Source organism: Ailuropoda melanoleuca, chromosome X (genome assembly GCF_002007445.2).
Source record: "Ailuropoda melanoleuca isolate Jingjing chromosome X, ASM200744v2, whole genome shotgun sequence".
NCBI lineage: Eukaryota > Metazoa > Chordata > Mammalia > Carnivora > Ursidae > Ailuropoda > Ailuropoda melanoleuca.
The window spans coordinates 88,365,747-88,393,071 of record NC_048238.1 but is presented as its reverse complement, the minus strand read 5'-3'; the positions used below and the strand labels follow the sequence as shown (position 1 = coordinate 88,393,071).

Genomic DNA, 27,325 nt, shown 5'->3' with positions numbered 1-27,325 from the left:
ATGTTGCTTGCATCCCTTAGCAATTACAAAAACAGAAACACACTGGCCTTTTCAACAAGCCAGGAAATTAAAAACTTTAACTTCAATTCTACCTCCCCCCCTACGCCCCCACTACTGATTCATCAGTTTAAAGAAATCAACTTAAAGAGTTTGATATGTTGGCTTCTTAAAATTTTCTGCACCTCATTTTCCACCGATTCTTCTACTGCCATGGAAACTAGACCTAGACGGGACAGACAGCTGGGAGTCACTAATTCAGGATGGGAACCTGCTTGTTAATTTAATTTCATGCCAGCCTGTTGGTCCCTGAAAGTAACCGTAAAAGGCTGGGGAATTGAATTTGCGAGCAATAAATGATTAAGCAGAACAAAAATCAGTGCCATCTCTGTCATTTTCCTGAAGATCTTACCGCTTACCCTCTTTGTCCCCTACTCAAGCAGTTCTTTCAAAATAATCACAGAAATAGAGGCTTGATTTGTGCATTCCTGTTGGTATTTATGTGTTCTTCAGAGTGTTTTTGTTCTATGAGGACATTCACAGCTGTAAAATAGTTTCATAATAGCTATTATATTGAAAATATGTGTTCTTTCAAATTATGATTTTGTAGACTTTGAAGAAGCCTAGTTAGTGATCATAATAAAGTTAAATATAAATGATGCTTGAATTTTCTAGTAGGATTCGTTATTTTTCCTTTCCAAATATAAGAACAATTTTATTAAAATATCTTTGCCCCACTTGTTTTTTTTATTACAGAGACCAAATGGATTTGAAAACATTTATTTGAAATCTGTAAAACACTCATTTTACCTGTCACCATAAAGCATACTGATTGTTTTAATTTTAATTGACTAAGTTGTTGGTTGATAAGTAGTCAACAATGAGGAAATTGCCTTTTAATGTTTCTCATATTCTGTTGTAACATTTTTGTGGCTGATTATGACTTACAAAATTGAATTTTGGAATCACAAACTCTAATATGGGCTGAATTTCAATCCATGTTAAGCTTTTTGCAATATTACCAGCTATGGGTCCTGATAAACTAATATTTTTTCCTATAAATTTATGGCTATAAACAGATGTCTATATTATGGCTAAGAAGGAGTAATTCCCAAAAACGATTTTGGTGATGAAAAAAGGAGGAAGATCTATATTTATATGTCACCAGGTATTTTTGTTTTAAAATGACTAGAATTTCAAAATATAAATATCCCAGACAGAACTATTAATGATAGATTAAAGTAGTGATTTTAAAATGTAGGAAAAATAATATTTGCATTTTTACATTTTAGGGATTATTGATGATATTGGTATCCATTTGTGGGGTATTGAATTGCATATATTTGTTAATTGGTTTAATTTTGTTACTTAAGCCATATTGGTGTGATATGAAAATATCTGAGTAAAACATGAAAAATACAGTCAATCATCGTTGGACATGTAGATTTCCTAGTATCTGTCTGTGTCCTTCTTCTGTATCATGTCCATTTCTTCTAGCCTTTCAGCGAATGCTTGGCATTCGGATGTACAGTGTAAAATAGCAGTCAGTCATATGGATGGTTCCAAATATCTGATCAATGAATTTTGTCTATTCATCCAAATAATGTTCTGGTGTTATCACCTCAGTTTCCCGTTTGAAATTACTGTGTATTTACTTTTCAGTTGTTTTACTGTTTAGATGTAAGGTATGGTGAAATTCAGGATGCTGATGCAGTTGTATGTATAAAACTTGCAGTAGAATCCCTATATGGTTATATCAAAGGAAATCCATTTTCATTTTAATGTTTGGAATCACAGTTTAATGTTTTTAGCTGCCTGTATGAATGAGGATTTTTAAAGCAGCCAAAATAAAAGTACATTACATACTTCGGGGAGAATCTGATCACTGGCTAAGGTCAAGGAGAAAATTTCCCAGTTGCATGGTTTTGCATAATTGGTGGATTCTAAGTGTTTATATTACTTCTCATGCCTCTATCTGGTTTAGACACCTGTCAAAGAGAAGGTGCCAGATTAGATGGTCAATTGGTTTATTAGATATTATAATCTCTGTGTCCCAGCTGTATATAGACATTTTAGGAAAATTCTTCAGTTGTTCAGAGAAATTAGAAAAAGATACTGCAGATGGCCTATCTCAATAATCCAGGTTTTTTCAGGTACATTTAAAATTAAACGTCCTAAGAGATGATTAATTCAGGCAAGTTATTGATAATGAACTCATCTTATGCTACACATCCTTTGCACCTATGATGATGCCTTATTAAAGGTGTCTCGATCTTGCTAATTGCCACCTGTGTTTAAATATAGAGGTGTATAAATACACTACAACCACAGGGTGACTGGAAGCCTTCTAAATCTGAAATGTTCCTAGCTAACTCAATTCCTATCAACAAAATGTTTCTGATCAACGTTTTGAATTTATACTCTGTGCATTACCTCCTTTAGCATTAATGATTTTCTTTTTTTAAAGCTGCTCTGCTTAATTGCAAGCATTTGAGTAATATTGATGTGTGATCTCCTGCTCTATTAACTAGCCCCAAAATATGTTTATCTGTGTGGGTATGGAATTTTTTTTCCAAAGGAATATTTATTAAAAAGTACATGTACATTTTTGACATGGGCTTCACAAGCGTTGTTTACAGAAACACACATTACTTATTTGCTTACTCTATGCTTGAAATGAATATATCTTTGTGATTGTGACTCATTATATGTTTAGAGCTTTAGCAGTGTAGGGAAGCATTGACATCATTGCTATGCAAGTCATATAAGAAACTCCTTTTGGAAAGATAGTATTAATTTCACTAATGAGATCTAGTGACCTCTAAGGGAGAAGGCTGTGCAGTTGATTGGCCAATTGATACCTATAGCATAGATTTGAGAAGACTCTTGTGCCTTGAAATGACAATAAAATCACTCTCATTTCTTCCTCCTTCCCTTTCTTTCTCTTTCCTTTCTAAGAATTGAGGTAGTGCATAGGTTTATGAGAAAGGAAGCTCTGGGACACTCACTAAAGTATTGGTAGCGATTAATCTTTTCATTCTTCTAACTCTGACTATTTCTTTATGTGTATCCTAGAGAATTATAAGTGTAATGTGAGATATTATTCTTTGTATTGTTTTTGGCTCATACGTTCTCTCGATGATCTTGGGTAGAAGCTAAAATAATACAATTATTTTCTGGGTTGTTATTCTTTATTATAGATGTACTCTGTGCACATATCCATAAGTTGTTGGTGCATTTGTGATTTATCTTTCATGTTTAGTGTAATAAAATGTCAACACTTAGGTGTGACACCATTTATTTTTGGTTTCAAACCCATGAAGTGTTAACACAAGGGTGCTACATTTTTTTTCATTGTTTTGTTCTTTTCCCTACCATATTTGAGATATTGCCTTGATGAAACATTGGACAACTTGTGAAAGTGAGGTAATTTTAATGTAAACAATTAGAATTCAGTGCAACAGAAATATTTTAATGGCAATTCCATGCAGAATAGAGAAAATTTTAGCAATATATTTCCGTAAAACATGGAATAAAACGCGTTTAAGAAAATGTGTAAAACAGGAATAGATGTAATGAGAAAACACTGGTCCCAGATATTTAGCAAAATACCTGCGACTTCTTTGTTGTTCAAAAGGCAGAAAAAGAATCAACTTTATACAGACTTCTAGGGCAATGTGTGTTGAAGTCTCAAGTCTTTTCCACAAAGACTCTCTAGGTATCATGGACTGTCCTCTTCTTTTCCTGAAGACTTCAGTTATTACATGGGTTTGATTATACATCATAAAACAATCTTCATGAAGAAAAAACTTTGTTCATTTCTTCATTCATTCACCAAAACTTTTTAAAAATGCCCATTTACCCAGTGATACAAGGACACTTTAAAAAACTTAGATTCTAATGAAGGAGACAGACCTATATGCATACTGTTATCATGTAACAGATGCTCTAGAAGAGGAAAATTGGAATGTTCTGGAAGCTCAAAGGTAGATACAGTTTTATAAAGGATGTGCCATTTGAATTAGCTTTTAAAGAACAGCTGGGAATTTTTTAGTCAAGAGGATATGGGGAACCACATCTCACACGGGAAAGGATTGTGAAAGTGACAAGGCTAAATTAGCAAGGGAGAATACCAACTCAGAATAGTAGAGTTTCATTTTATTTCCTATCCAGGTGGGGGAATGGAGGTCAGGGCTAATGTCTTATTTTATATCTATGTGCCTGACACACAGAAGATGCTTAGTGTATATTTGTGGAGTGAATGAATGTATTAAGATTTTCCTGTATGGAGAGTTACACTGGAGGATGGTAGTTTTTCTGCCGTTTATACAAAATCATGTGATGTAGTATGTTGTAGCAGAGTCTATGGAATTAGATGGGGAGGGGCGGGTCACCAACTTTGGGTTTTAGAAAGATTACACCTGTATGAAGAATGGATTGAAATGGATTAAGAGTAGTAGCAGTGAGACAGACAATGAGAGACTGTGTTGCAACTGTGAGCAATTATGAGGATGCGAACCAAGGCAGTGACAGTAAAGTCACAAGGCAGTGGGGAATTCGAGAGCCACTCATAAGGTAGCCTTAGTGGGACTTGGAAAATGAAAATATTTAGAGGGTGAGGGAGAAGGAGGGGTGACTTAGCGACTTTGGCTTGGGGAATTAGGTAATGCCATTAAGAAGTATAGGGAACATAGTAGAAAAAGTCCGTTTTGGTGAGGATAATGGAGTCTGGTTTGGATTTATTTAATGTAGGACACCATGTAAACATCCAGATGGAGATGGTTTATAACAGATAGAAATTACAGATCTGAAGATGAGGTCTGGAGGTAGATATTTGTGTGTCGTTGGTCACTGTAGTAGTTGAAATCATAGGAATAGGAAGGGGAGTTCGCGGAGAGTATATACAGTAAGAAGAGAAGCAAGGACGAAATCTTGAGAAACACTCAACTTAAGAGGTTGGTGAAATTAAGAGAATCCTTCAAGAGAAAGGAAGTCAAATTAAGGTCAGAGAGGTAAGAGGCAAACCAGAAAATAGTGAAATAGAAGCTAAGGGAGGAAAGGATTTTATAAATGCCATCTAGACAAATGCATGAAAAGATTATTCACACAAGGAAATAAAAATGGCCAATAAATGTGAAAAAAGCTCAACTTCAATAATCAAAATAAATTCAAATTAGAAACAAAAACAAAGGGTTTTTTTGTTGGTTTTGTGAGATAATGCTCAGTGCACTTGCTCAAGTGCCACACCATAGAGTCCTTGATTCATCTTTTTCACACCTGACATCCAAACAATTAACAAATGTTGTTGACTATACCTTCAGACTATATCCTATCTGAAATTTTTTATCTTCCTTCATCATTAACACCTTAGAACAAACCACCATCATCTCTCACCTAGAATACTGAAATAGCCTCCTAATTATGCCCCTGCATACATTTTTGCCCCCCTATAGTTTTCCACATAGCAACCAGGATGACCCATTATTTTTTTTAAAAAATTTTTATTTATTTTAGAGAGAGAGAGTAAGCAAGAGAGAAAGAGAAAGCGAGAGCAACCATGGGGGGATGGGGATGGGGAAGGAGAGAAGTAGACTCCCTGCTGCAGGGAGCCCGGGAGTCCAGGAGCCTGGGAGCCCGATGTAGGGCTCGATCCCAGGGTCCTGGGATCATGACCTGAGTTGAACGCAGATGCTTAACGACTGAGCCACCCAGGTGCCCCCAGGGTGATCCTTTTAAAACATAAATAGATCTTGAGATTTTCCCGCTCTTTGCCCTCCAGTTGCTGCCTTCTTCTCACACTTAAAATTTAAAAAATAATTTAAAAATCTTTACCATGGCCTACAAGGCCCTATGTTATTTGGTCTCTATTGGGCCTCACATCTTACTATTTTCCCTACCAAACCTTGGTCATAGTATTCTAGCTATACTGTCCTCCATTTTGTTTCTCAGGGCCTTTGCACTTGACATTTCCACTGCCTGAGATGAATTTTCTCCAAGATTTCTATGAGCTTACTTTCCTGCTTCATTCTGATCTTTGATCAGATATCCTTTACTCATAGAGGCCTTTCTTGGCCAGCCTATGTAATGAGTCTTATCACGAGTCTTCATTTTCTATGCCTTTATACACTTCTATTTTTCCTCATATTACCCGTCACTACCTGGTATTACACTGTACTTTTATATATTTATAATTTGTCAAATCTACTAGCATATTAGCTCTATGAGGGCATAGACTTTGTATTCTTCACTACTGCATCCATATCACCTAGCACAGTGCCTGGTACATAGTAGGTATTTAATAAGTAGTGGTTGAGTAAATGCATGAATACAAGGACATGATGAAATGTTATTTGTCTAGATATGGCAGTTAGAAGCAAAAGCCTTAAAAATGCTCATACCCATTTGACCCAATAATTCTACTTCTGGGAATTTGTCCTAAAGAAATAATGCAAAGTGCAGAAAAAGCTTTATTTGCAAAGATTTTCACCAGAAATTATTTGTAATAGTGGAAAAAATGAAGGAACATAAATGTTCAACAAGGGAATTGTGAAGTGATTTATGGTACATCTAGACAGTGTAATATTTCATGGCCATTAAAGATGATGTTTACAAATATTTTATGATAAAAGGAAAACGTTTATGTTATGCTATGAAATGATAAAGCAGGATACAAAATTATATTTACCCACTACGTAAGAAGGAAAAAAAAAGACTGGAAAACCAAGCACAAAAGTGATTATGTCTGTTTGGGGGAGGTGGGTATTAGGTGATTTTTTTTCCTTCATACCTTCTGTATTTCCCAGATTTTCTACAGTAAGTCTGTATAACTTTCATTGCAGAAAAATACATTTACGGGATGCCTGGGTGGCTCAGTCAGTTAAGTGTCTGCCTTTGGCTCAGATCATGATCCTGGGATCAAGTCCAGATCAGGTTCCCTTGCTCAGCGGGGAGCCTGCTTCCCCCTTGGCCTGCTGCTCCCCCTGCTTGTGCTCTCTCTCTCTCTGACAAATAAATAAAAATCTTTTAAAAAAGAAAAATACATTTACAAAACAAAGAGGAAACAAACACAAAAATAAGTATTCCATCTTAGAAGTGAGGTTTAGGTAATAAATAACAAAGAGGATAAATCTCTTCTCGTTGAGAGATGGTGCTAGAGGGAGAGGAATATACCAGTTGTAACTGGGGTCAACTGTTCTCTGGCTGATTTGTTTTGAAGAGATCTACAGACAGGGAAAATAATTGAGATCTACTGACCCAGTCTAGTCTTTAGTCATTGGAGAACCAAGGAGGGCTGAGTTTATCCTGTCAGGATTTGAACAGGATTTTCAAGGGAGATTAGGCAAGTTAAGACTTCTTCATATTGCTGTAGAAAGCACTAGCAATTTGCTTCATGTAAAACAGGAGTGATTACTCACTATATTTCTTCATGTCATGTAGTAAAAACAATTAAGTGAAGTTACACTATAGATTGCTTGGTTATTTAGCCACAGTAACCTCTAATGGAAAAGAAGAAAAATAGCATTGACAAGTTTTGGCAGTTCTCATCATTAGAAATGCCCATATTGCCAGAAACAAAAGAAGCTGCAGCCAATAATGTAAACCTAGAAGTTCTCTAGGCCCCGAGGAAGAAAGTGACAATACAGAGTGTTGCGGCATTAATTGTCTGAGAGCACTGATCATTGTAATGGGGAAACCGTCTCTGTTATTAACACAATTATTTTCTACAAGGTCTTTGAGTAAACGTCCCATTAGAAAAATAGCATTAGGGCTTTCAAAGTATGTGTAGCAATATGTAAAGATATACTCATTAGTAAAATAAAGTGTGACCTATATGCAGCCCGAAGTCTCTTGAAAATATTAGGTGTTAATAAGTTGTTATAATTAGTATATAATTGAGTAATTATTGAAAACAAGTAAAAAAAATGGCCCATTTCCTAAACAAATAGGAATTATACTTTTTAACTCCATCTGAGAAAGATATGTATCCATACACACGTATGCATATTTTGATATATACAAATTCATATATATATATATGTATTTTTTGAACCAGACTCTTAGACCATTCTTCTGTCCGTTCACCTTCAATTTATGCATTTCATCTCCACAGCCAATCTCAGATGATGGTTTCATTTTAAGAGGCTGAGAACTGAAGGATGTAGAATATCATTCTCTATGTAGGACCAAACGAGAGGCAGTGGCACTAATTAAAGTGTGAGTTAGATGAACTCTTAATGAGCTGTTCAGATTTGGCTTTAGGACTCTGCTTGAAGACTCTAGCCTATCTCCAAAACCAATAGTCAGTAGTGTGACATGCATTTCTAACATTTGTGGCTCCTGCTGTTTTTGCCTCTGGTGTGCATTATTTGGTTGTGTTCGGTGATGGTCCTGTCAAACGTTCTAGCTTCTTTTTTTTTTTTTCCTAAAGGGTAGCTAGCCCACATGCAGTATTAAGACAGTCAGCAGTTTCTTTTTTGAAAATGAGTTCTTGAGTGAAATAAAGAGGTGAAAGGTGAGGGAAGTGGTACGTGTTTGAATTGGTAAGTAATGGCAAATAGCCTGGGGTATCTTATATAGATCCATGTATGAACTGGCCTTCTCTAGTCATAAATGAGAAGGGTATCTTCCTGAAGGCTCCAGTTTGAAGGCAGTTGAGAAGAGAGCAGAGAAGAGCTAAATCATTTCAAAGCCTTCTTGCTTCCCAGTCCTCTGTGTATCTCACCAAGGCAAAATGCTGCATATAGGGCAGTTTATTTTTTAAAGCATTTTTTGCTAACCTCCTTGCAGAATCAGCCTGATGGGTATGAAGCCAATTTCTACAGACTTGCTCTGGTATATGTGGCAGAAGAGCCAGAAATACTTTTTTGTAGTCTAGATCTAAGTACTTTCTGAAATGTCTTCCCTTGAAAGATTCTAACTTAGCACTATTATGGAACCACATGAACGTTTGAGCAGAACTATGTCTTTTTTGAGCAACATTAATGGTAATGAAAAATGCACATCGGGCAGTTAGATTGCAACTAATCAAGAGCGCTACTTTAGTCTATTATGAATGATTTATATATAGTATATTGGATATGGAGATCATTAGTAATAATATAATACTCTATTATTATCATTACAAGGTCACATTGATGATCTTTGTCAAAGGTGACAATAATGCTATTGACCTACATTTTTAAAAAAATTGCATTTAGTTATTTTCTTCTGTCTCAGTTTACTGTGCAGAAATTTTTAAATTGTTTGCCCTTATTGAGATTTTGCCTCAATATAAAAAGAATAGGTTTTGGGATTACTTGATTGATAAATTGAGGCCATAAGGTTAATTGAGTGCCAATCATAAAATTTTGGAATACTAAAGCTTAAAGTTTTTGTTTTTCTTTTGTTTTAATTCACTACACTGCCTTTTCTAAAATGGATTTTTGAAGCTTTTTTTTGGTATTGTTTCATTCTTTTAAATTTAAATTCCAATTAGTTAACATGCGATGTAATATTAGTTTCAGGTATACAGTATAGTGATTCAACACTTTACAACACCCATGCTCATCATGACAAGTGCCATCCTTCATCCCCACCCTCTATATCCCCCTTCTCCCCAACCCACCTAAAATGGATTTTTGAAGAATTTAAAACATAGCTTTTTATATATGAGTAATATATGTTCATTATAGAAAAATTAGAAAATATAGACATACAGAAAGATGAAAATCATATATATTTTGCATACATATGTCTTTTTAAAAGCCAGACTCATGTAATTACTTTATAATAAAATCATTTATCAATATATTGTTAACATTTGTCAATAAAATATTTATATACACATACACACATGTGTGTATACATAGAGACATGTATCTCTCAATTTGGGTGAAGTAGTAGGGATCATTATAGGACATATTTCCTGCCCTATTGCCCAGTACCAAGTGTGGCCCATGGAGGCATACAGTTAATATTATAACTGTCGTGAAAGAAGTCACGTGGGACATTGGAAAAATGACTGAGCTGAAAGTGAGGGGACCTGGATTCTAGGCCTGGCTCTGCCACTAACCACACATGTGACTTTGTGCAAGCCATTTAACCTCTCAGTCTGTTTCCTCGGGGTTGTTTTGAGGATTAAATGAAATGTGTATATGAGTGTTTCTGGTAAACTATAAAGGACTATTTTGAAGTACTGTATGGTGACTAACATAACATAATAAAAAAATTTTTTAAATAAAAAAAATTTTAAATTACAGTAAATTATTTATATTGGTGAAAACTACTTGAAATTGTGGGCATTTCATCTCAAAATGAGTGGTATATTGAATAATAATTGAATACTGTTTAGTTGGGACAGTCTTTGTGGGTGAGAATTCCATAGCCTTCTAGGTATACTCATTGTTAATTAAAAAAATCTTTTTTAGCAACATAGTTAATATGATTGTTTGAAGTTTCAAGCAGACCTTTTAGGAGACTGACCCCATTATTACTTGTGAATTGCAAAATGAAGTCTTATATTCACAACCCGCGTGCTTCCTCCCACCCCAACCCCTCATGTATCTCTTCTTTTCCCTAATAAGACTGCTTTGGACCTGCTTGTACATATGTTTGAAGGATAATTTGGCCTAATTTGTTTACAGGAATTACACGGGTGACCTTTATTCAGCTGTCTCCTTTTTGATTCCCATAACTCCTGGATCTTCTCAAGGTACGTGCATTCTACACTGAAATTTACTTGGGGAATTGAACACTTTGTTGTATAATGTGAAAGGAACGGAATGTTTCACTGCTCTCATCAGTTATATTCATTGTCATGTAAATGAAATGCATTATTTTAAACCTTTAAAAACGTATTTGGTCATGGGGTAGATAAGTTTGTGTCTGTACTCCATAACTGTTAGAGAGTCTTTGCAAAATCAAATATGCAAGCTGTCCAACGTCTTTGAATGCTCCTGTGACCTTTTCTATATACAGCTGCTAAAACCAAGAGACTCCTTGACTAATGGGAATATCTGCAAAGTACAAGGGAACAGCAGCGGCCAATGAGGATGTTTGTAGAGCCATTTAATAGTTCTTACTGACTGCAAATAAGCATGGCATTTCTCCATATCAATGGAAGAAATTTTCATTCAGAGAATTTTACTGACAAAACAAATATTTGCCTCCTGAAATGAATGTTTTAATTTTTTAGGAAAGTTTCAAGTAGAATATCTGTATTGACATGGTATTGCATTCATTTACCCATCCTTCCTTCCTTTCATCCATCCATCTACCAGTCTAATCGCTCAATAAATATTTATTTCGCAACTACTGGACAAAAGTTATTGTGCCTTTTCTTTTGGTAAATGTGCCAAAGTAGATATAATTCACCTGGAATATTGAGAAAGCAATTGCTTCTCTATTCAGTCCTCTGGTAGATGGAATATGCAAGAAAATGTGACAATGGGGGAGACTTTTAGATTAATCAAAATTGACAGTTACCTGAAAGACTTCCCTCATTGACTTTCATTCTTATTAAAAATATTGGTCAATGTTCAGTACTTAGTAAGAAATAGAGAATACTAATTTTTTCTTTAGTACCTATATTTGGTAGTGCTACACATTATTATTCAAATATGAATTCTCATCCCAACTTGTAAAAAAGTCAAAAGGATGATCTGAATTTGTGATAAGTCTTTGGAATCACTTGATACTTTCTCTAAAATATGTAAAACAATGAGATTACATAAAAAATGAAATACTTAAAATCTGTGAATTTGCATTGTCAATTGAAAAATATAGTACAAATACATTAAGGTTTTTTTTTTTAATTGGGTTCCAGTTAACTGAGATTAGTCTGTAATGGGAATTTTAAATGGATTTGACAGTTTTAACTGCATGTAGTTTCATTTGCCATTCTTCTTGAGGTACTGCCTTTAGGGAATACTATTGCCAAAAAGTTTCAATCACTATAGGAAACAAAAGCATCAGAAAATAAAATGACAGAATAAAAAAGAAACTTACTGAGGAAGGAAGTCGAGATTTTTGCATTTTGTATCATTTGTGGAAATAATGCTCTTAATTTGGGAATTGTGAGTCTGCCAGTTGTATAATATTAACTGAAAGGTATGTTTTCATACTTATGAAGGCTTAAGTATGTGAAAAATGATAGTCTTCCTAGCCTTAGGTGAATGAATAGATCAGAATGGAGGAAAAATGTGTAAAAGGCCAAAAGAATGCACACTTATGAAAATAATTGGCAATAAATATTTAAAAGGTTCAGAGAGCAGCTAGTTTTCCTCCCTTGGAGAGACAACATGGTATACAGGAAAGCCTTTGCCTGTTAATCAGAAAATCTGGGCTCTGCTCCTGGTCTCATACTGCTGATATGGTCCTCCTAAGGTCACTTTTCCACACTGAGCCTTGGTTTTCTCATATCTATAATAAAACCTTTGGGTAACTCTAACTTTCTTCCACCTCAGTCTATGATTTTTGGAAAGTTAAGGACTCTTCTTAAGTGTGCAAAATGGAATCAAGATTGGCCATTAAGGGGAGCCTGGGTGGCACAGTCGTTAAGCGTCTGCCTTCAGCTCAGGGTGTGATCCCGGTGTTCTGGGATCGAGCCCCACATTGGGCTCCTCTGCTATGAGCCTGCTTCTTCCTCTCCCACTCCCCCTGCTGTATTCCCTCTCTCGCTGGCTGTCTATAAAAAAAAAAAAAAAGATTGGCCATTAAGTTGGAGTACACATACCAGTTATTAAAAAGATTGCTGCTTGTTTAAGTGCTTTGGTGCATTCGTAATAGGGCATTTATTTATGTTTTATGTTAAAGTAATTGTGTCTCCTAACACCACTGCTCCCCCCCACCACGTACACACCAGTATTGGCATTATAATAGAGTTGAGTAGAACTTTAGTTAGTAGTCTTATTTTCCTCCTTGATAAAAATGCTTAACTTTGGGATGCTGGTGTGCTGCTCCTCTCTAAGTCTCTTGAAATTCAGCAAAACTGTATGTTTTCTCCCTTTTGCAAGGTGGTCATTCAAGGTCAAGCATCTCTCTGTAACTTGGAACCAGCCAAGTGCATAACCCGATGAGTTCAGACTCCAGTGCTTTCAATCTGGCACCCTTCATGAGCATTGAGTTCATATTAAAGCATTTAAAATATATTCTTCTTCATCTACATATCACAGCAATAACAACCTAGGCACAGGACAGTGCCTGGGAGCAAATAACCACTTGGAGTTAATGATCTGAGGGGCAGCTGAAGGACCATTGACTCTTCCTAGTCAGTCCTTCATCCCTATAAAATGCCTATTCCTGAGATGGCAAGGCTTCAATAATTTTTCTGTCTCACATCAGATTGAGTAGTGGCCATAAATAATAGTGTGTAATACATAATAATGAGATGTGGTAATGCAATAAAATATCAATAATTCTAGTACCATACAGAGATGGCTATTCTGATCAAACCCAAAAGAAGGAGTGGTAAATAAAGTTCATGAATCATAATATTTTAGAAGTGACTTTCCCTTTATTGATTTGAAATGAAATATAAGAATTATATGGTTTAGGGGATCAGTTCCCCTTTCTTGTTTGCTCCTTATTCCACTGACGAATGATCCATATTAGAAATAATAAAAAAAAATGCTTCTGACATCTATTTTAAATGGATTTTTAGAACAGTGTATGTTCCGCTTCCCCCTCCCTTTTTGGCACTAGATTCAGCTTTCGAGATATGTATAGCTTTGAACTAAGTAACAAATCCAATTCTACAAATGTTTTTTTCTTTCCAGAAGAAGCATTTTTCACTTATTTATTACTGTGACAAAAATTTCTATAGTGTGCCAGGCATGGTACTAGGGAAACATGGTGCTGGGGAAACAAAAACCAATAAGGGTCATGGTCCCCAACCACAAGGTCATGGTAGAGAGGTGAGGCCTGACTTATACACAGAAAAATAAAATAATTGTTGTAGGTATGGAATGCATATGAACTTATTTGTTCATGGCATTCATATTATATATTTTAATTAAAAATATTTACATATCAGAACCGACTCAATAGGGCAGTGAGATATATAATCTTAAATAGCTCCCCACTCAAAAAGTCTTTAGGAGTCGCTGGTCGTGGTAGGCAGAATGGCCACCTCAAAGATGTCCGTGTTCTAATCCCTGGAACCTGTGCATCTGTTGCATCACATGACAAAGGGGAATTAAGATTGCAGATGGAATTAAGTTTGCTATTCAGCTGACCTTAACATAGGAAGATTATCCTGGTTAACTAGGTGAGTTCATAATAATCACGAGGGGCCTTAAAAGTGTAAGAGGGAGGCAGAAGAGAGAGCCAGAGGGCAGCTTGAGAAGAGCTCGGCCTGCCGTTGTTGGCTTTGAAGACAGTGGCCACAAGCCAAGGGATGGGGGTGGCCTCTCGAAGCTAGAAATAGGGTAAGGAAAAGGATTATGCCCCACAGCCTCTAGAAGGGAACATAGCCCTGCCGGCACTTTTACTGTAGTCCATCAAGATCCATTTCAGACTTCTGACGTCCAGAACTGTAAGATAAATCTGGATTGTTTTATGCCATCAAGTCTGTGGTAGTTTATTATAGTGGCAATAGAGAACTAGTACACTGAGATTTACCCAGTACAGAAAATCTGCTGCAAAGTCTCTAGTTAGCGGTCATGATTGCTGAAAGGCATGGTTTATTCTGATCTTGGTGCACTATTTGTCTAGTGACCATTTTTTCCCCTGGATATGCATTATCAGAACCCTTCCTTTCGAAGTACAACTGTTTATGAGATCCTTAAAATTCCACTGACTGTCTCAAGGAGAATATAGCCCTCTTTCTCTCTCCTTCTGTGGACCGCTTAGGTCCCTTTACTCCATCTCCTTATTCCCCATCCCTCTGCCTTGATGTCTGGGATGCAAGGTCCGTGGATAGGTGAAAAGTAGAAAATTACCTTTCTTTCATAGGACACCTACAACAGCAAGAAAGATATAGGCACTACTATCCTAATAAATTATCCCAACATGTGTTTTATGACAAGCATAAAGTTGGAAATTGAATATAGTCTGAAACAGGAGTCTCAAGCTAGTGGCCTACTACTCAGGATCAGTCTTCAGATATGTTTTGTTTGCAACCCAGAACTCTTCTTTTTCTCTCTTCCCTCCCCTCCCCTTCCTTTTTTAAATGATTATAGCTTGAGTGTACCCTGTTCCAGCCCATAGTGTCTGCCACCCCCTTTTGTCTTATTCCTTGCTTACATATAATCTTTCTAAACTTTAGTCTCCTCATCTTTAAAATGGGGATTATAACACTTATCATTATGAGCACTGAGTCACGTATAGAATTGTTGAATCATTATATCATACACCTGAAACGAATATAACACTGTATGCTGATTATACTTAAATAAAATAAAATGAGGATAATAATTATACCTATACCTCATAAACTTGTGAGGTTTAAGATGGCACTTTGTGCAATGATTGCATATAAGGGGTACATGCTCATAAAGGTCAGCTGTCACTCTCACTACTCTTATTACCACTGTGAGAGCACAGAGAGAAGTTAATCAGTTGCATCTAGTAGAGGGATGAGAAGCAGGCATCTGAAAAGGCTTCGTGTAGGTTGTGCTAGTAACATTGGAGCCATCCTAAAAGTGTGGACTGATAGGGGATAGGGAACAGCAGTTTGGTATTATCCGGTGAACAATGGCAAGGATGGGTAGATGTTCTAAGCAAAAGAAGCAGTGGCACAGAAACATCCAATAGTCCTGGTCCCTTAGAGGAGCTGCATTCTTTTCTATATAGGTAAAGGGTGATGTGGAAGGTAAATATGAGAAAAGATGAGGCTGGAGAGGTAGGCTGGGAATAGATAAAGAGGGGCTTCTGTGTCCTAGGGAGCATCTCCTTTCTCTTCTTGGCCGGTGGTTTTATAAAGCTACTTGTGAAATTTGAAGTTTGGTCTACTACCTACTGAGCCTCTGTCATGCCTGAGAGCAATCCTTGAAACAAATTCACTTAGGAACACAGTTTAAAAACCATTTCTACAGGCATGGATGAACTAGGGAAGGATACTAATAATCATATTTGTGATATGGAGGGCACACTCTGGGGATAGCATAAAGGATGGCTTGGAGGATGCAATATTGAAGGCCAGGAAACAAATTAAGAGACTGTTGCCATAGACCAGATAAGAGATGGGTGAGGGCCAGGTGGCAGTTGACAGTGGGAATAACGATAAGGGAATAGATTTGAACAGTGATTCTCAAACTTGAATGTATGTCAGAATCACTTGGAGGGCTTGTTAAGTTGCAAATTGCTAGACCCTTCCCCTGAGTTTCTGTTTTAGTGGGTCTGGGGTGGGGTCCAAGAATTCGCATTTCTTTTTTTTTTTTAAGATTTTATTTATTTTAAAAAATAATTTTGTTTATATATTTATTGAGAGAGAGAGAGAGAGCGCACGAGCAGAGGGAGGGGCAGAGGGGGAAGGAGAAAAGAATCCCAAGCAGACTCCTCTCTGAGCACAGAGTCCAACGTGGGGCTCCATCCCAGGACCCTGAGATCATGACCTGAGCCGAAGTCAAGAGTCAGGCACTTAACTGACTGAGCCACCCAGGTGCCCAAAGAATTTACATTTCCAACAAGTTTCCAGGGGATGCTGATGCCACTGGTCCAGGGACTACACTTTGAGAACCATAAGATTTGACATATGCTAATAGGCATGAGTCACTCATGAAATATAAGAAGTGAGAGACAGGTTGCTCCCTTTGGAGACTAGGTAGATGGTAATACCACTCAGTATTACTGAGATCAAGTTGAAACTGAGTTGGAAAAATTTTACATGACCCTAGGGACGGCTAAAAATCTTTAAACATAATTTGTAATCAGAGCCTGGGCCCTTTTCTGGGTATCTTGACCCTGTTCTTTTGTAACGGTTTCTCCCACCCCACCCCTACTCCTACCCCACCTCCATTCATCTGCTTTTGTGCCATTCACCTTCTGGAAGTGAAAGTACAGGTTTTGGCCTTGGTGGGGAGAAATGCAGGGCATAGGTGAGGATAATGAGTTCCATTTTATACCTGTTGAGTTTGAGGAGCTTATGAAACATTTAATGAGAGAATCTCCAAAAAAAATAATTTAGGCTTTAGTTTTTATTTGTTCTTAATTTAAGAAAAGTTTATCTCCTTATTTCAATTTAGTCATCATCTTCTCCTTATGCAAAATCAGAATAGTCAAGATATAGGTCCAGACATAGTTAGAATGAGCTTTTAGTGTATGTGCAGTCAATCCTTTAAGGATTTCTGAGTGTTAAATTTTCTCATAGCTGACAATCATCCTTTTTATAGTATAGATCAGTGAATCCAAAACATGTTCATTTTAAAATTCCTCTTGAACATTCCAGTGACCTAGCTTTCTCTGTTGCTTCACCAAAAAGAAAAATCAAAGTATGGCAGAATATCCATGCTGTTAAGTAGGGGAGAGTAAGAGAGTATCATGTAGGTTGCCTGTGTTTCGTTTTTTCTTTTCTTTTTTTGTGTGTGTGGCCTATTTCAGTAATGGTCAGATTTTACACCAAAGCTACAAGCCATCTCTCTAAGTTTGAAAGTAGGCAAAGAAAAGATCTTACGATAAGATAAAGTACCTACATGCAATGGTGAGATGAGGAATAAACCAGGGCCTGTTAGATTTTAGAGGAGCAGTAGAAGTGGATACTAAGCAAGAAGAATTAAACAGACTTGATTTTGTTGCAGGGGGGCAGTTGTACATGGAAGCTGAACTTTTCTGGCATATAGTGTATCCTTACAGATTAGGTGATAGATTAATAGATCAATGGATTGATAGATCAATAATCGATAGATTGTTAGATCGATGGATAGGTATGGATTCTCAATTAACTTGTCAGCTTATACTTCTATGAAACTGTAGAATCATCCTTAATGTGTGGGCAGAAATGTGGTAAGATGGTCAATTACAGCCATTTACTGCCATAAACTTCCTTGAAAAGATACATTTAACTGTGCCATCATTCTCTTTTGGAGTCTACTCATCTTAGTGACTGATTACGTACTTGTATTTTGTGGGTAGGACAACCATTCATACACTTCCATCTGCAAGACACATAATGAACCTTAACTTGTAGATTACATTCATTTTCTTGTAGCATTTAGCTCTGATCTTTTAAGGAAAATGGAAGCATTGCTCAGTTGATAACTTATTCCTCTACCTTAGGGGGAAAAAACACAGAAAAACAACCATAAAACTGAAAACAAAGCCATAGGCTTTTGCTAAGTGTTTATGGATAAGCCATAATCTGAAATGCATACATATTTGCCAACAAGAAGTCCCACATTAGATGTTTAGGAAATGGGTTCAGAATTAATAGAAATGGTTCTTGTGGTTTCTGGAAAATCTTCTGAGCAGATCTTCTTTAGGGGTGTTATTTCAGCCCCGTGATATTGCTACCTTTATAGTTGAATGCAGCCAAAAGTGTCTTTTGGATGAGGCAAAGTCCAGCCCTCCATTTCACCTTAGTAAATTTGCAGTCACCATTTCCTCAGCCTAACACACTTCCAAAGTATATTGAGAATCACTATATATTCTTTTTTAAAAAGCTAAGGAAAATTGATTAAAAAAAACAATGACAAAAATTCTGAAATAAATCCAAGCTGGTAATGTATTCCCATGCCACATGCCACACTATCTGAAGTAGCCAGGGTCTTTTCTATAGGATAAACGTTGAATTGGTGACCTTCACATATTGTCCTGTTTTTGCTAGATGTCTGACAAATGTCAGATGAAACTATTCAGCTTACATGATTTTAAATGGCTGTTTTCCAAGAACACATCAGCTACCTATTTTATCCCAGACTTATATATACTACTGCATGGGAACTTCAGTTTTGAAAGATACACTGTAACTGACATGGCTGGCTCTCACCGTGTGTGATAGATAACTGATTTTGTTCTCCTCTTATTTGCAGCATTCTCACCTGGTTAAATGGGGTGGGTATAATTCATAGTGTATGATGTAAACCTTTAATGGTAAATTAACATAAACAATACAAGTTTTCAGAGCCCTTTTTGATTTCATTTAATTTTACACCCTGCTTTGTTCAAAAGCACCTCAATTGATGCTTGGAAATTTTGTATACTGTGTATGAACACAAAATGAAAGATGCACTTACGGGATGCCCTGATCTAAGCTTACATCTAGATACTGTATGATGTGAGTGCCATCTATGAGTACGAATTTGCACCAGGCTTATAGTTTTAATCACAAGAGAGCACACAGCGTTACTATTCATTTTACTGTTCACAATAGTGTGAGGAGGCAGAGGAAGGAGCTCAAAGGAGATTGGTAATTCTAAGAAAGGCTGATTTCCAGTTAAGTACATTTTCGTAAGTCATTTTGTCATTTGGTAAACACACGGTGATTATTCCTTCAGAAAGATGAAATATTCATTAGGAAGAGAAGTGAGGAAATCACAGTACTGTTAAAGAGTAGCAAGGAAGTGGGAGACCTGTCAAGAACATTCTGACCCCAGAAAAAAGAAATCAGAATTGCCACAGAGAGGGACCACAGAATGCAAACTTTTTAAAAGGTTATTTCCATAAAGTCTGAGGAAATCTTGGCCTCCATTAAGATTTTTGTCCCTGAGAGCCTAAACTGTAAGTATGGTGTCTGCTTTGTCTGCAGAATAAAAAAGGAGATCTTCGCTTAATCATTATCCTGGGAGATGAACATCCTGCTACATTTGAATAAAAATGCCTACTTCATTACTGATGGGAACGGAGAGTCCGGTGTACCAAATGATTTACAGTAGAGCTTACTGACAGGACTACCTTATAAATGAACAGGCTGTTTAAAGAATACTAGTTATTAATGTGTTTACTATCAAAGGAAGTCATGCTGACAGTAATGCCCACAAGTTCTAAGAAATTTACCAAATGAATGCTGTCTATTAAAAAGCAGTTCTATTATACCTTTAGGTAAAATAGGAAAGGATGACGTGGAAAATAGAACTCTGATGTGTCGACAGTATCATCAGTTTTTTTTTTCTCTAGTGAAATCCCTTAAAAATGATGAAAAACATAGAGCTACGAAATAACTGAGCTGCAGAGGACTTTGAGAAATCATTTGCTCTAGGCTTCTGCTTTCAAGAATGTGAATGTCTACACAAAGGGTAAGGGAGTCATGTCATCAGGCCTGTGTGTAGAAATCTTCATTTAGCAAGTATATATAGCATTTATGTGTCAGGCACAGTTCTTAAGTGTTTTATAAATATTAACTGGGCAAATCTGTCACAGCACTGATTTTTCCCTCCTTCTTTTTTTTTTCTTTCTTCTTATTTTTTCTCTCTGTATCTTTTCCTGTTCCCTTTTTCCACTACTTGCTTCTTGGTTTTGCCATTGGCCCTCCTTAGTACTGTTCCAGGCTTGTCAGGGCCCTCCGGTATAATGAGGCTACTGAACTCTAGCGTAAGCCCTTTTTTTTCCTCATTGCTTTTAAGAATGTCATAGAATTTAAGTCAGATTTCTTATTGAAATCAAAATAGATTATTTTACCATTTTGCCTTCATCTCTGACTTGTCATTTTATCATGGAAGGAAATAAAACTGGCCTAGAAAAATTTGATATCTGCATAGCATTGATAGTTCTTTCTAGTGTTTTAAGGTCATTTCTTTAATGATAATACTTTTGGATAAGACTGGAATTGGAATGGGGATTGCATATAGACCATTCCTCAAATAATAATTTCCCATTTAAAATTTCCAGTTTGCCAAACTACATGAGAATCTTCTTTCTCTCTCTCTCTCTTTCCCTCTTTCTTGACATTTGGCAAAAGGTGAATATGCTTTCTTCATTTTATATTTCTCTTCTCATTCTTGAGTTTGTATTTTTTATTTTATAAATGTTGAAGGTCTTTATAAATGACTCCTCACCTTGCTCTTTCACTTTTCTGTCTAGGACATAGATAATCCCATGTGACTGACATACTTGTATTTTAAATAATAGTAGACAATTTGTTTTTTAGCTTACTTTTTTAAAAATTATATAGACTTTTCTGTGTGTTGCTAATTGACATGTGCATGTATGTGTGAGAGAGATCTAGCAAGTTATGAACAATTGCTTTATGCCAAGAACTGTTCTATTCATTTTAAACCTGTTATCTCACTTAATCCCCACAATAACTTTATGAAACCTCTACTGTTACCATCTCCAGTTGTAAAGTTTAGAAGACTGAGGCCAAGAGAGGTTAAGTAATTTGGCTAAGGTCACTAAGTAAGTGGCATGGCCAATATTCAAATAAGGTTTGGGCTGCTATTTTCTTATATCTCTATTTGTTACTAAATCCATTAAGAGAAGAATCCTGTTTTCTTTTTAATCTGACTTGTTTTTATTGTTTGGGTGCCCCAATTTACGAATTCCTAAGTTAAGGCATCTGAATCTTGGACTGGACCATTGGATACAGCAGTGGAACTGCAGACGCCCTCACAGAGAGTGTTCTTATTGTGGAATACTTCAGCTAAAGGATCCTAATGTAACCCCTCTAAAGGATGATTCTAGTAGATGTATTCTAAAATATAGTCTTGAAATGTTTGCAGTAGCCGGGCACCTGGGTGGCTCAGTGGGTTAAGTGTCTCAGGGTTGTGAAATCGAGCTCTGCGTCGGGCTCAGTGCTGGTGTAAAGCCTGCCTGAGATTCTCTCTTTCTCTCTCTCTCTCTCTCTCTCTGTGTCTCCATCTCCCTCTGCCCCCGCCAAAAATGTTTGCAGTAGCCAAGATCGATCGATCGATAAGGTACATCAGAGAAACCTGATTTTCTGGTATCCCTTCATCCTGTGCCTATCCATATTGCCACTCTGAGAAGAACTTGTCTTCTCTTTGTCTGATATCAATGTTGTTCATTTCCTATGAATCTTCTTGAGAAAAGAAAAAGGAGATTTCTTCCGGGATTATTTTCTGTTTTCTATATTCAAACTGTGTATATATTCAAGATCCATTACTTGTTTTCCTCCTTGTACCTTTTCTTCCTTGAGGATTTCATCTACATTTATGACTTTACCTGGTATTTTTTACATAAATGAATTTTAAAACCTCTTTCTTTCACTATAGTCCCATACCTCCAACTTCTTGCCACATGTGTATCCTTGGATATTCTGCTGATGTCTGAAATTCATCATGTTTCTAAAGGTGAGCACATCTTCTTTTCAAGGTTGGATCCCCTGTCCACCTTCTCAGTTTCTGTCAGTGATACTATCATTCTTTCAGCTACCTAGGCTTCAAACCTTGAGTTTTCTTTGCCCCCTTCTTGTACTTTACATTCCATATATAATCTGTCATTATGTCCCATCAGTGCTTCATAATGTCTTTCACTTCCCTCCTTTTTTTTGTATCACTGCTATGAGCTTTACCTCTAGTCTAGACAGTTTACTATCTTGCTCATTAATCCCCTCCTAAAGCTTAGTGTATTTCCTTGCCTGCAGCAGGAACTTGGTGTATTTTGGTCTGTGATTGATTGAGGAGCAGATTACCTCCTACCTCTGGCAGCAATGAGCCAATCACTTTTGGAACCAGAATTTTTGGAGTCCGTCTTTTCCTGCATGTGTGTAGTATCCCTTTTGTAGCCAGGTGTGTATATTTTATTAGGGTAGTATTATATATTTGTCTTTCATGAGGTACTAGGAGGAAAAAGACTTAAATTGATCTTGAATTAATGACTTCTAGTGTTTAGAAGGACAATCAGTGCATTTTATCCAGTGAGAGTGAGGTAATAAGCTCCATGATGATGGAGGCTGGATAGACTTTATTTACTGCCAGATCCCAGCACCTAGCTCTGTACCTAGCATGTAGTAGGTATTTCCAAATATGTGTTGGATGAATTAATATATAAATGCAGTGATAGTGATAACTATGTTGTCCCAAAACAGGATAACAAAAGTCTCCTGATGACTTGTCGCATTCCCTCTAATGTATTAGACTGAGGGCATTATACCCAACATACTGAGATTTTTCCACATAGTCCTGTTTTTAAGACAATAATTAAATCTTTAAGTAAAATTTATGTCCACGCTAAAGTATGCTTCTTGTGGGATATCATGGCATGATTCTACTTGGGCACCACAAATTATATTGATGGGGCGAAATGTGTTTTCATGTCTGTTGGTAAAATGTAGAATATTATTGAATTACTTTAAGTGTCATGTTTGAGATGAGTTTAGGCTGGTTTTTTTGCGTTTGACACATTTCAGTCTGTCATCCTGTCCTTAGAGATGTTGAAAATTAAATGGGGATACTTAAATAATTTAATTTATAAGCTTGCTTACAGCTATGTGGTTTATCAAGCCAGATGTCGGTAGCCTCACTTTCTTGCAGCTCAGATGCTGCCAGACATAAATTAAAATTGTTTCTGCATATCGGGAATTAGCATGTAAAAAAGGAAGAAACTTTCTTTCAGATACCCAGTCTCAATGTAGTCTCTGCTGGGCATTGCCATTTTTATTTAGTCATTGGCTAATTTTGAAAAAAAAAAAAGTATAAGTCATTCATAAAACAAGCTCAGTTATATTTCTGGGGAAATCCAATTCCCTGTGCATATGATGACGTAACTCACTTCTCTATGACACAAAGTCTATAATATAAATGTCATTCTAGTTTCACGCCTCCTCCTCCCCAGAAGCCATTTTTTGTTGTTTAAATACAGTAGATTTACTCAAGTTTTTATGGCTATACTGTCAACATTTCCAGTTTCTCTTTTAAAAATTGGTCTAGACAATGTTTTAGCAGGGTGTTTTTCCTAGCGAGCAAGTAAGCATCTGAGTTCACCTTGCCCCACACAAATAGAAAACAGTCTCTGTGTAATTTAAATGAGGTGTTGTAGGAGATGACTCCAGCCGATAGGAACAAGGAAGGATCTCTCCCAGCTCTGCCCGTGTTCACTGTGGAACCTTGGGTAAGTCAGTTGCTCCGTCTAGGTTTACTTCTTATATAAATGTGGAGTTAAGGCTGAATCATCTCTGTTTCCTCGCATGCTCTAGACTTCTTTGAGATGTTTTTAAGTCTTAGGCGGCCTTTATTTCAACTCTTTTTGCATCATTAAATTCTTTCCATCCTTTAAGATCCGTGAAATATTCCAAGCTGCATGACTCTCAGTTGACTTTCCCATTTTTTGAATTCCTACAGCATTTATATGGTCAGAATGCAGAGTTCTGCGTGTTTGTATAGTCATACTCTTTTTTTGTGCATTAAAATGATCTCCACAACTATCAAGGGTCTTGAATATAGGAACAATGTCTTATACATCTCCTCTTTCCTTCATTAAATCCATTAAATCATGAATTACATAAAATTATTAATTGATCTGGATGAAATGTGAATTGCTTATCACCTGGATTGAAAGAATTTGGAGTATGAACAAAGAGAGCCTCTTTTCATGGAAGTCTGATTCATTTGGTAGCTAAAAAAGAGTATAGAGGCCTCCTGTGCAATTACTGCCCTAAAGCCTTATACCGAAGTAATATCCCAGTCAAAAAGAATTTTTTCTGGGTCTTTAGATCTGGAGATTCCATTTGTGAGAAACAAGTCTCCATTTGGCAGGAAAGAGCTATTTTGATCATTTTTCTTTTCTGGACCTCTAATATCAATTTTCTAATCCAATCCAGCCAACATAAATTGAGTGCACACTATGTGTCATGTACCGTGATATACACTGTGATGGTTTGGAGGACGATTGGTGTGTTTGAAGATTGATAGGACAGGATTTTTGCCCTTGAGGGGTTCACAGTTTAGAAGTTGGGGTATAATTGACACAGAAACAAACAAAACCCCCTACGATATAATATAGTAAGAACAGTAATAGAGGTACATATGAAGTGATATGGAACCAGAGACAAGGAAGCTTCTGACTGTATCTCATGTTTTATGTCTAGGAGTATACTACAGAAAGATGACATTTATTTGGGCTTTAGAAAATGACTGGGAACTTGGCTGTTAGGAAAGGTACAGAAGTGAATCTAAGGTGGATATATTAAAATAAGTAAAAGCATAAAAGCATACAATCTATGGTATGTCTGGGGGACCATCTGGTCTGGCTAAATTACAGGATGTTTAGGGAAAACATTTCAGAAGAAAGGACTGGAGTAGCAGGCCAGATTCCTGGCTTATTACTGATCATCCAAGTTCATTTAATTCCCGAGAGGATATGTATCCTTGAGCATTTTCTAAAAATAATGAAGGCCATGGGGTGGGGGGAGCTAGTATACAAGATGAACTTATGGAAATCTATTCCTTTCTACCGGCAGTTTTTCAGAGTCAACTTCTTCAACTGTCCTGTGTATTCAAGACAGTAGGTTGTTGTGTTTTGCTTTGGGTTTTTTTTTTTTTTTTTATTGCATGCGTATTAGGAATGATGAGATTGTCTTAATTCATTTTAGGATTAATTAAAATAGAAAAAACCCTGAGTGTGCATCTGAAACAAATCTTACAACTAACACACAGCAGTGGGTAGCAACACAGACAACTGCCACTACATTGCACTCCGACTTCCACACAGGAAACTTCCTGAGCAAGTTTGGAATGTGGACCTTGCTTTCTTGTGTAACTTTTTCAAGTCTCCGTGGTGGTTGCTACTGCCTCCGGTTCCCTCAGGCAACCTGAGAATTTACATTTACCCTCTTCCTTTGTGTCTACTCACTGGAAAGCAGAAAGCCTACCCAGAAAATGATCTGACAAACTTAAGTCATTTGGCACCCTGAGCCACTTAAGGCCCCATGGGATGGTCTCCCAGTGCTGTTTGCATTTTCACAAGGGAAGAGCTTGCTGAACTTAAGAGGCTTTAGAATTTCCTGATACCTACTACCTCAGCGTTGAGAACAAGTCACTGACAACACTTCATGTCCCTTTATCTTGTCCAATAATATTAAGCTACTTGAAGTCTGATATTTCTCACAACTGAAATGAGAATGTAGAGCTAGATTTTTATAATAAAAATGGAAGGAAGGATTGGATTCTCCAGGCTATTTCTCACATTTACCGTTTTCCTTTAAAATAGTGAATAAACAATATTTTAGCTAGAGAGAAAAAGAGAGTGAGAGCAAAAGAAAATAAAAAGACCAAAAGAAGAAATGACTTTTCTGGCTTCTCTTACATATTGCTCAGTTTAAGAAACTGATTTTTGATTGGCAAGGAGAGTGTTAAGGTTTTGAATAGAAACGTAGCTATTAAAAGAACTGTATTTTACATAAGCAAATTAGCATGGGCTCAGGGTGTTTAGTTTTGAGATAAAACTAAATCTATTAAAAACTATCTGAGGGTCAGATTATTTCTCAGTTCCTTTAAAAGCAAAGCCATAGCCTGACTGAGAAGCAAATTAAGAAAGAAGAAAATAATCCTGATTTATACCAGCCATGTGTGGCCACCATAACTAGTTTGTTAGTCAGTTCATTGTAATTGGATTTCTGAATTATTTTTTTTTCATCCTACATTATTGCTATCTTTAAAAGGAATGTGGTCATTTTTCAGCTTCTTGCATTGATAAGTAGGTACACAACTCCCACTGTTTTTTAATGTGTGTCTAATTTTTGCCACTCTGCTGAAAAATATGTGACAAAACAGAAGTCAGTATATTGCATTTTACTTCCTCGTAGAAAACAGTTTCAGCAGGAGGTACAGTATAATACCTAGTACTCACAAGTAGAAACTATTTCAGCCAGCAGCTATGTCTGTGGTGTACTTGGCTGGGCACTCGGCACTGAGAGAGAAGCAAAGCAAAAGATGCGTCTTCTTCCCTCATAGTGCTTATCCTCTAGGATGAGAACTGTGACCTGTACAAATGCAGGGCATACTGAGCTCCAGTCAAGGTGTCCGGGTGTTGGCTGGGCTTGTTCTCATCTGGAGGCTAGACTGGGGAAAGATCCATTTTCAACTCCCTTAGGTTGTTGGCAGAATTAATTTCTTTGCCCCTGTAGAGTTCATGGCAGTTTGGTTCTTCATAGCCAGCCATGGTAGGAGAGAGAGTCTCAGATGCTTCAAATCTCTAACTTCAGAGGTGGCCTTAACCCTCTTTACAAAAGAGCCCTCCTGACCATATCAGACCCACCCAAGATAATCTCCCTTTTGATTAAGGTAAGGTCAACAGATTTAGGGGCCCTAATTACACCTGAGAAATCCCTTTGCCTTTTCTCTTTTTTTTTTAAGATTTTATTTATTTTTTTTATTTATTTTTTATTTATTTATTTATTTATTTTTAAGATTTTATTTATTTATTCGACAGAGATAAAGACAGCCAGCGAGAGAGGGAACACAAGCAGGGGGAGTGGGAGAGGAAGAAGCAGGCTCATAGAGGAGGAGCCTGATGTGGGGCTCAA

At 36.7% G+C, this 27,325-nt stretch overlaps 1 protein-coding gene across 1 annotated transcript in view; it reads left to right on the top strand.

Annotated features, from left to right (window-relative positions):
* TENM1 (teneurin transmembrane protein 1) overlaps positions 1-27,325 on the top strand; it is a 761,614-nt gene that overhangs the window by 4,862 nt on the left and 729,427 nt on the right. Inside the window, exon 2 of the mRNA XM_034649058.1 lies at positions 10,620-10,687. The gene's annotated coding sequence lies outside the window, so the exon portion shown is untranslated. The remainder of the gene's footprint in view (positions 1-10,619; positions 10,688-27,325) is intronic.